The sequence below is a fragment of the Macrotis lagotis genome, chromosome 7 (genome assembly GCF_037893015.1).
Source record: "Macrotis lagotis isolate mMagLag1 chromosome 7, bilby.v1.9.chrom.fasta, whole genome shotgun sequence".
Taxonomy (NCBI): domain Eukaryota; kingdom Metazoa; phylum Chordata; class Mammalia; order Peramelemorphia; family Peramelidae; genus Macrotis; species Macrotis lagotis.
In genome coordinates, this window is record NC_133664.1 from 135,913,677 (window position 1) to 135,922,474 (window position 8,798).

Consider the following 8,798-nt stretch of genomic DNA (forward strand, 5'->3'; position numbering starts at 1 on the left):
AGTTTTTTAGATGATTTTCTCCAGTTTTCTAGATATACCATCATACCATCTTCAAAGATGATATTTTGATTCCTTCAATTTCTTTTTCTTCTCTTATTGTTAAAACTAACATTTCTAATATGATATTAAAAAGTAATGGTAATAGCAACACCCTTGTTTCATCCCCAATTTTATTGGAAATGAGCCAAATTAATCCCCATTACATATAATATTTGTTTAACATTTTAGTAGATGCTACTTATTATTTTGAGGAAAATTCTATTTATTCCTAAACTTTGTAGTATTTTTAATAGAAATGTGTGCGTTGTATTTTATCAAATGTTTTTTCAGAATCTCTTGAGAAAATTATATTTCTGTTCATTTTTCTATTGATATGTTCAATTATGTCAAGTGCTTTCCTAACTTTGTACCATCCCTGCCTATCTGATATAAGTCCTACCTGATCATATTGCATTATCCTAGTAATAACTTGCTGAAATCTCATTGCTAAAATGTTATTTAAGATTTTTGCATCAATGTTCATTAGGGAGATTGATCTATAATTTTCTTTGTCTATTTTGGTCCTTCCTGTTCAGGTATCAGCACCATGTTGGAGTCATTTTTTAAAATAGTTTATGTAGAATAGGAATTAATTGCTCCTTAAATGTTTGGTAAAATTCATTTATAAATCCAACTGGACCTGGAGACTTTTTCTTAGGGAGCTTATTGAGGTTTCTTCAATTTTTTTTTCTGAACTGGGTTAAAGTATATTATTTCTTCTTCTGTTAATCTGGGCAGTTTGTATTTTTGTAAATATCCATTTCATTCAGGTTATCCAATTGATTGGCATATAGTTTGGCAAATAGCTCTGAATTAGCTCTTTAATTTCTTCCTCATTGGTGATTACTTCAAATCTGATCTCAGAAACTTAATAATTACCTAGCTGTGTGACCTTGGGCAAGCCACTTAACCCCATCTGCCTTGCAAAAACCTAAAAAAATACAAAACACCAAAGAAAATTACGATCAATGAGATTATTTATTAGTGATGAAATTTAAAAACCTAATACAAATCCCATAAAATTATTTTATTTTTTTCACTCATGAAAATTAAATCCACAAGTGGGCAACATAAAATTGCACTGCTGGCTGCTCCATGATCCCTGGTTCTCTTTTCCTCTTGCTTTCAGGTACATGATTTTATTTTTTCTTCTGTTCTTCTTTTTAGCTTTGTTATGAGTAAAAAATTAGAAAGTTTATCTCATTTGGGCACTTAGATATCTATTAGATACAATGAATGAAACAAATATATTACTACGAAAATAATAGTTATAATATATTCATGTAATAATTAGATTCAACTTCCATATATTTAGCACTTTAAAATGTTAATATTTACAAAATTCATTCCTCAAAACAATTCACTGAGGTAATTAATGTTTATATGCAAACATATATAGAAAAGAAGAAAGAGATAGAGAAATTCTCTGTAAAAATAAAGAAGTTCCACCACAATACTGAAAAATGTCAATATAAAATTGACATGAAAAATGTGCCAAAAACTATATATGAAAAAATAATTAAGAATCAAGAACTGAAAGTGACTACTCAGAAGTCTCATGCCTATATAACATGAATATTATCCTTTAAAAAGTAGGAAGATATCAAATATGGTAAAAATTCTCTCTCGCTCTCTCACACATACACACACACACACACACACACACACACGGAAATTGATAATTTGTAAGGCACTGGTTGCCGATGTGGTTGTTGTTTAAAAATGAGGCAAGGTAAAAATCAATATAATATTTTTAAAGCATGTAAAGAAAAAATATAGTGGGTAATTACATCAGCTCCAACACATGGTATAATAAATATTCAATTACAAATTATGAAGAATGAGAAAAAGTAAAGATATAAATAATTTATTTTCTAAAATGCTTTTGCTTTTTTATATCATCAAAGTTTCTCTCAATGAAAGCATGAAGAAGAGAAAAAATCATCAAATCATCAATATAGCAAATAAGTCTGGAAACACATGCAATGTTCCACACATGAATCTTCCAACCACTGAAAATGGTGAAATGGAGTGAAATGGGGAGGTGTCATCTTAACACTTCTATGAGGTCAGAAATTATTTTTAATCCTGCAATATTTATTTTTGATTATTTAATTCTTAAGGTTCTATCTACATTGTTGTAGTCGATATGTATATTGCCTTCTTGGCTCTGGTTACTTCCATTTGTATCAGAGTGTATAAATATTCCCATGGCCTCTTTGTTTTCATCATATTAATAATTACTTTCTAGAGCAAATTTCCCACTCCTGACCTGGAGAGGTAATAATGAAAAATAAATATAGGATTCTTGAGGCCCTGTAATTGGAATGAGTGCATTTTAAATTCATTAAGGAGGATCCATTGGAGGTCAAGTCTGGTGTCAGCAGCCACACTAATTCCAGCTCCAATAGCATATATTAAATTTGTTTGCACTTTAAAAAACTCATAGTTGAATATTGGTATCAAGTGGTGTTGTTACTCTGTTACCTGCAACCTAAAACATATTTACACTTTGCCTGGCAAAGTATGAGTTCTGATGTGTCTCATTGAAACAACAGACAAAACCATATTCAAAGACCGAGACCATCACCAGAAGTCCTTTTCCCCACTCAAATAAGGTCATTAAATGACTAGAAAAGGCAAGTGAGAAGGATGTCTTTGTATGACATAGCCCTCACAATAAACAACATAATGTGCAAGTCATTGATTGGCCCAATCCTCTTCAAATACAAAGAACAACAACAACAACAACAACAATTATTATTATTATTATTATTTGTAATTTCTAATTCTTTTCTATCATAAAAGGTACTACTATAATATTTTTATTGTATGTGAGGACTTCATTCTTGTCAAAGATCCTAACAGTGCAATCTCTGATCAAAGAGTCTATTCATTATAGTCATTTTATTGGCTTAATTCAAAATTGCTTTTCAAAATGATTGAACTAATTTGCAGTTCTGCCAACACTGTACTAGTGTACTTATCTTCTCAAAACCGCAGATTGATTTCTTAGAAAAACTTGATCAAGTCAATATAGTCACCACAATGAGAAAGTCCAGAAATGATCTGAATTAAAAAAAATTTGGTTTCCTTGTCAATCAGAGATGTTATAGGGAAGGAAATGGTAACATGGGGTCAGAGTACAAGTATTTTTGTGAAATTTTGTGGAAAGTCAACAAATCAACAACAAGAATTTATTAAGTACGTGTTTAGCGCCAAATGACAGAAGATGACTAACAACATAAGTTCACAAAATCATGAAAAGCAGATGGGGAAAATTTGAATAAAGTAAAGCAAATTATTCCAAGACCATTTATAAATTAAACTGGATGAACTATATATAGATAGATAGAGATAGAAGTTATAGATAGATATAGATATAGATATAGACATAGATGATTAAGATTTATGTGAAATGGAATAAATATGACTTTTCTATGGTAGATTTTTACTCAGTAGTAATGATAATGGAATTACATCCTTTGAACTCTACATCTTCATTAGCCTGTTGTAAGGAAATGGCAACCATATTGAATAGATAAAATTAGGAATAAAAATTGGATCTGACTACATATATAAAGAAGAAATCAAACATGATAGACCTTTGCAATTAATTAATTCAATAATTATATTCAATAATTCAGTTTTGAAGGGATCTCTTTTCAAGGTATCTAAAAGAAAGATTTCAAAACATTGAAAAGATCAGAAACAGAACATTTACCTTTTAAAAATGGTTACAAAAAAAATTTAAGACACATACATTCCTCATTTCCAGATACTATAGGAATGTTCTATGCTTGCATCCATGGCATCCTGAATGATTGTATCATATAGGAAGAGATTTGTTTTGTTATTTTTCTTAATTTTTAAAATCATTTGATTCAGAATAAAATGTTTACAATTCTCCTGAATCTTGGTATCCTGAATTCACATGTTAAAATTAAATAAGATTCTGTGATGCAATCACTCACTTAATGCAAGATAAAAAAACAGAGAAAAGTTTATTTCCTTTAGGTGTTTATCATTATCCTGGTGGATGTCCTTTGAAGACTGAAAATAAAAGAATCCCAATCTATTCACTGCAATTTGACAAACTTTTTTAAATGTCTTCTATGTATAAGGAACTATCATAGAGGCATACAAAGAAAAACTAAAATTCCCCCTGAAAAGATAACATACTATTAAAGGTGTATTACATGAGTACGTAAAGTACATAAATAGGAAGTAATTTGAGGAGTTAAAAAGGACAGGATACTAGGAAGACTTCTTAGAAAAGGTGGCATGAATTTTGTAAGAATTTTGAAAGAAAATGAAAATTCTAATGATTGAAGAGGATGAAAAAGAGCATTCTGGGAAAGGGATGACTTGCATGAATTCATTAGGATTTCACACATCTAGGGAGAAAGCTAATAACAGTCCTGTTTGCCTAGAATATAGCATATAAAATGAAAAGTGATGTGGAAAGAAGACTGGTAAGGTACATTGGGTCCAAATTGCATTAAGCTTTAAACAACAGATTGGAGTAGAATTGGAGTAGAATATGCAAAGCATGACAACAAACTAGAAGTGGAGAAGGAACAAGGAGAAAAGACAACTCAAAGATGATTCCAAAGTAGTAAACTTGGATGGCTAGAAAGATGATAGTTTTTTGAACAAAAACAAAGATGTTTTTAAAAATGAGTATATTTAGAATGAAATATTAGGGATAATATAGAGAGATTTTTAGTGTTATTTGTTTACATATTATGAGTTGATATAGAGTCTTGGAGAACATCAGTGTTTAAGAGGCTGGAAATGGATGATCTCCAGAAAGGAGGACTAAAATAGGTGATCAAACTAGAAAGAAAATTAGGAACAGTCAGCTATACAGTAGAAACCAAAGAGTGAATTTCTAGGAAGAAGGAGTTGATAACTGTGTCATAAGCAGCAGAGAAACCAAGAAGGATGAGAAATAGTCATCATATTTAGAGTTAAGAAAGCACTTGCATCTTTGAGAAAGCAATTTTGATACAGTGGTATGATGTGAAACCACATTCCAAGTGGCTGGTTAACAACTAAATCAGTGGTACAAAAGTGAAGGGAATAAATGTAGATAATTCCTTCTAGGAAATGAGAAGTAGATTTTTTCCAAAAAAGTAGACATTTAGAATTTTTAGTTTATGTGGACTTTTTTGTATATGGAAGAAACCTTGATATGTTTATAGATAGCAAGGAAAAATTTAGTATATAGGGAGAAGTAGGAAGTGAAAGAGGGAAAACTCTCAGAAAAGACAGGTGACATAATGGTCACAAGTAGAGAGAAACTAACCTTAATGAAAAGAAGTCTCTTTCTCAGAAACTAGATGGAGAAAAAAAGAAACTGTGTGAAATTATAGCGTGGTTTTAAGATGTTTAAGGGAGGTAACTCAGAAGGGATCACCTCCTTGTTCTAAACTAGGTTTGGAGGTAAGGGTCATTTGCCAAGACAGGAAAGGGATGGCAGCACGGTTGGCTTGAAAAAAAAGGAGAAGGTTTGGAACATACAATGAAGAGATTTAACTAAAGAGTCAAAGGGAAGAAAGAGGAAGATTGAAATGTAGGTGACTTTTTCTGTAAAGTTACTGAAAGATAGAAATCACATGGGAGGAGATTTCTATTTCTCTATTCCACTAGAAAAAGCAACCAAACTAATTAGAAAACAGATAAAATTAAATAATTACTTATGTGTCTAAAGCTGATGAATATTAGGCTTCTACAGAACAAAACAATGAAGAAGACCGGTTCATATCTTACTTTGTTGTGTGACCTGGGCAAGTACATTAACTTCTCCAGTCCCAAATTTCTGCATCTCTTAAATTAGGATAATAACTACCTCATAACCTTTTTTGTTGGGTAAAAATTATATATTTAACATACTTTGAAAATCTTATATTATATGAACATCAGCTATTATTCTATTACTGCATCATAATTACTGCTTCAATTAAACATGAAGAAAGAGAGAGAGCAAGAGCTAGAGAGAGAGAGAGAAAGTGCTCAGAGAGAGAGAGAGAGAGAAAATATATGTGGGTATGTGGGGTAGGGCTTAGAATTTATATGGGGTAGAATTATCTTGGCAAGTTCTCGCTAATATGAAATGCACCTAATAAAGTCATCTAATCCTGGAAAATATTGTTTTCCATTACGTTGCTTAGAGTCTATGCTTTTATAAGCTTAAGTGTAATTTGAAATTTGATCACTAGATGGCACAGAACTACATGAAGTGCAAAAGGATGGGAAAGGTTAATTTATGTGGAATTGTAGGTATTTGCTATGGATGAACAAAGAAAGTAATATGTTTACAAAACTGACAGTAATAGCTGTCCCTATAGGACCCCAGCACTGAGCCTTATCTAGAACAAATCTCTTTGCATTCCTTTAGTGGAGGGTCTCATTAATCAAAAGAGACTCTCTCGCTTATGGTTGGTAGCAATAGAGTCTGTGCCCGCCATCAGTTAGAACTTACACCAGTACCATTTTTTTTTTTGTTTTTGAAAGGCAGTGGGGTTAAGTGACTTGTCCATGGTCACACAACTAGGTAATTATTAAGTGTCTAAGGCAGGATTTGAACTCACGTCCTCCTGACTCTAGGGTCAGTGCTCTATCCACTGTACCATCTAGGTACCTCCCATTTCTGCCTTTTTCAATGGCATTGCCCACTCTTTGAAACCAGGATGCAACAACAATGGCAATAACTACAACAACAACTGCACACAGCATTTATACATGGTTTAAAGTTTGCGAATTTTATCTAATTTTTCAATAACCAAAACTTGGGAGGTAAGTATATGTATTATTCCTCTTTTATGCATGAGACAACTGAGGCAGAGAAAGGTTAAATGACTTCTCCAAAGTCATAAAGCTAGTTAACTCCTGAAGCTGACTTTAAACTTAAGTCTTCTGGATTCCAGATCTAGCATTCTATCCACTATGCCACCTTGCAGCAAATATTCTTTAAATTTCAGGGGAAATTACTAAATACTTTCCTTCAACAGATCAATTGATTCAGATATTTGTTTCCATACTATTGTATTTTTTTAAATACTTTTTAATTTGATTTCATAGCATACCACCCCACCTCCATTACACTGAACCCTCTTTTAATCCACAAGCATTTATTTATCATCAACTATCTGACATACTCAGTACTAAATGAAAAGGATACAAAGAAAGGCAAGAAGCTGTTTCTGATCTCAAATTATCAAATGAAACAAAATGAATCAGAAAATTTGATAGCATGTGCAACTTTCCACTCTAATAACCCTTATATGCTATTGAGAGGAGAGAAGTAAGGTTGAACATCTGTTCTCTAGGATAAAGATTGATAATTATGATGAATAGGAGTTCAGTTCTTGTAGTTACATTTTGCAAGTCCAATAGATTGTAATTCTATTTTTTAAACTATCTTAAAAGAATCATCTTTTATGGATCAGATGATTGATTGGTAACATATGTCCTTAAATCCTTCAACTGCCAAATTTATCTGTTCTATGTGATGTTACACAAAGTATTAAAGTACTGATGTATAATAATAAACTCTCCAGTTTCTATGTACCAAGTGAGTGAGTAAATTTACCAACTTGTTCTCGAGGCAAATATTTTCCCTGTCTCCAGATATCCCTGCATCTCACCTCTGGGGGACAAAATGGGCTACCCCTAGATATAGGTAAAATAAATAAGAGTGGGGCTTTTAGGATTCAGAGCAGCATATATAGTAAGTACAAAGATTCCCTATTAATCAACTACACAACAAAATACTGGCACTTCAGGTAATTGACAGAGAATTTTAACATGAATTGTGTCCAACACTTGCCATACGGCCCCTTAAAAATTCTGCTCTTTGAGAAAAAATGGACATATTCATTATATATTTTTTCTAGATTCTCTCTTCTCTCTCCCTGTATTAAGATGGCTAAACGAAAGTCAGAACACCTGGATCATCTTATTTTAGAATCCAACAGAAAGTGCATTCACTACGTTAAGATTTATTGTTACACCCTCAGCTTTTATAGTGAATCAATAGAACCACTATCTATTTGTATGTTTCTCTGATTTTAGCAAAATTTTATTCTAAGACCTTGATCATTAATTTATTCAGTATCCTGTGAGCAAGGATTTATGTGATCAATGCATCTTTGAATTGGGGTAGGAAAAAGTTTGTCTGCTCAAACTTGTATGCTTTCTTTTTACAGATGAGTATAACATATATTCCTATTTCTTCCTTCTTGCCTAAGTTGACAGGTTGTAAGAATGGCAGTCACTGATGAAGACAGGTACCAGACTAGTGAGGAAAATATTTGCTACTCAATACTAAATTCAGTACCCAATTTCAAAAACCAATTTACTCTAGATGCTTAGTAATATGCATTTCTCTTATCTTTATAACTTCCTACATTTTGTTATTGAAAAAAAAAAGTTCTACTTTGTACTTATTTAGTCTTTAGTATAGACAAAGGCAAGAAAAAAATCTTGAAGGTGAAATGAAGAATATGATCTAGAGTATAGAGTTGAACCTATACATTTTCTTTAGAATATTTCTTATCTCAGGAGCTAAAAATTCTTTGAACATATTTATGAAGATATAATAAAAAAAAGTTACCTGATCTCATTTTGTTCTGTTTTCCTTAATTCACTTTTTAAAAGTTTCATGTGTAAAAAAAAAGAGTCTCATGTGTGATCTTGTCATATAGTGGGTTATTTATTTGGAAATTTTTTTTTAAAATAACACAGAAGACTAT

The 8,798-nt window shown here is 31.6% G+C and overlaps 1 pseudogene; it reads left to right on the top strand.

The window, feature by feature from the left end:
* The first annotated feature begins 2,259 nt into the window (after positions 1 to 2,259).
* LOC141494621 (18S ribosomal RNA) lies at positions 2,260 to 2,449 on the top strand (annotated as a pseudogene).
* Positions 2,450 to 8,798: the final 6,349 nt, after the last annotated feature.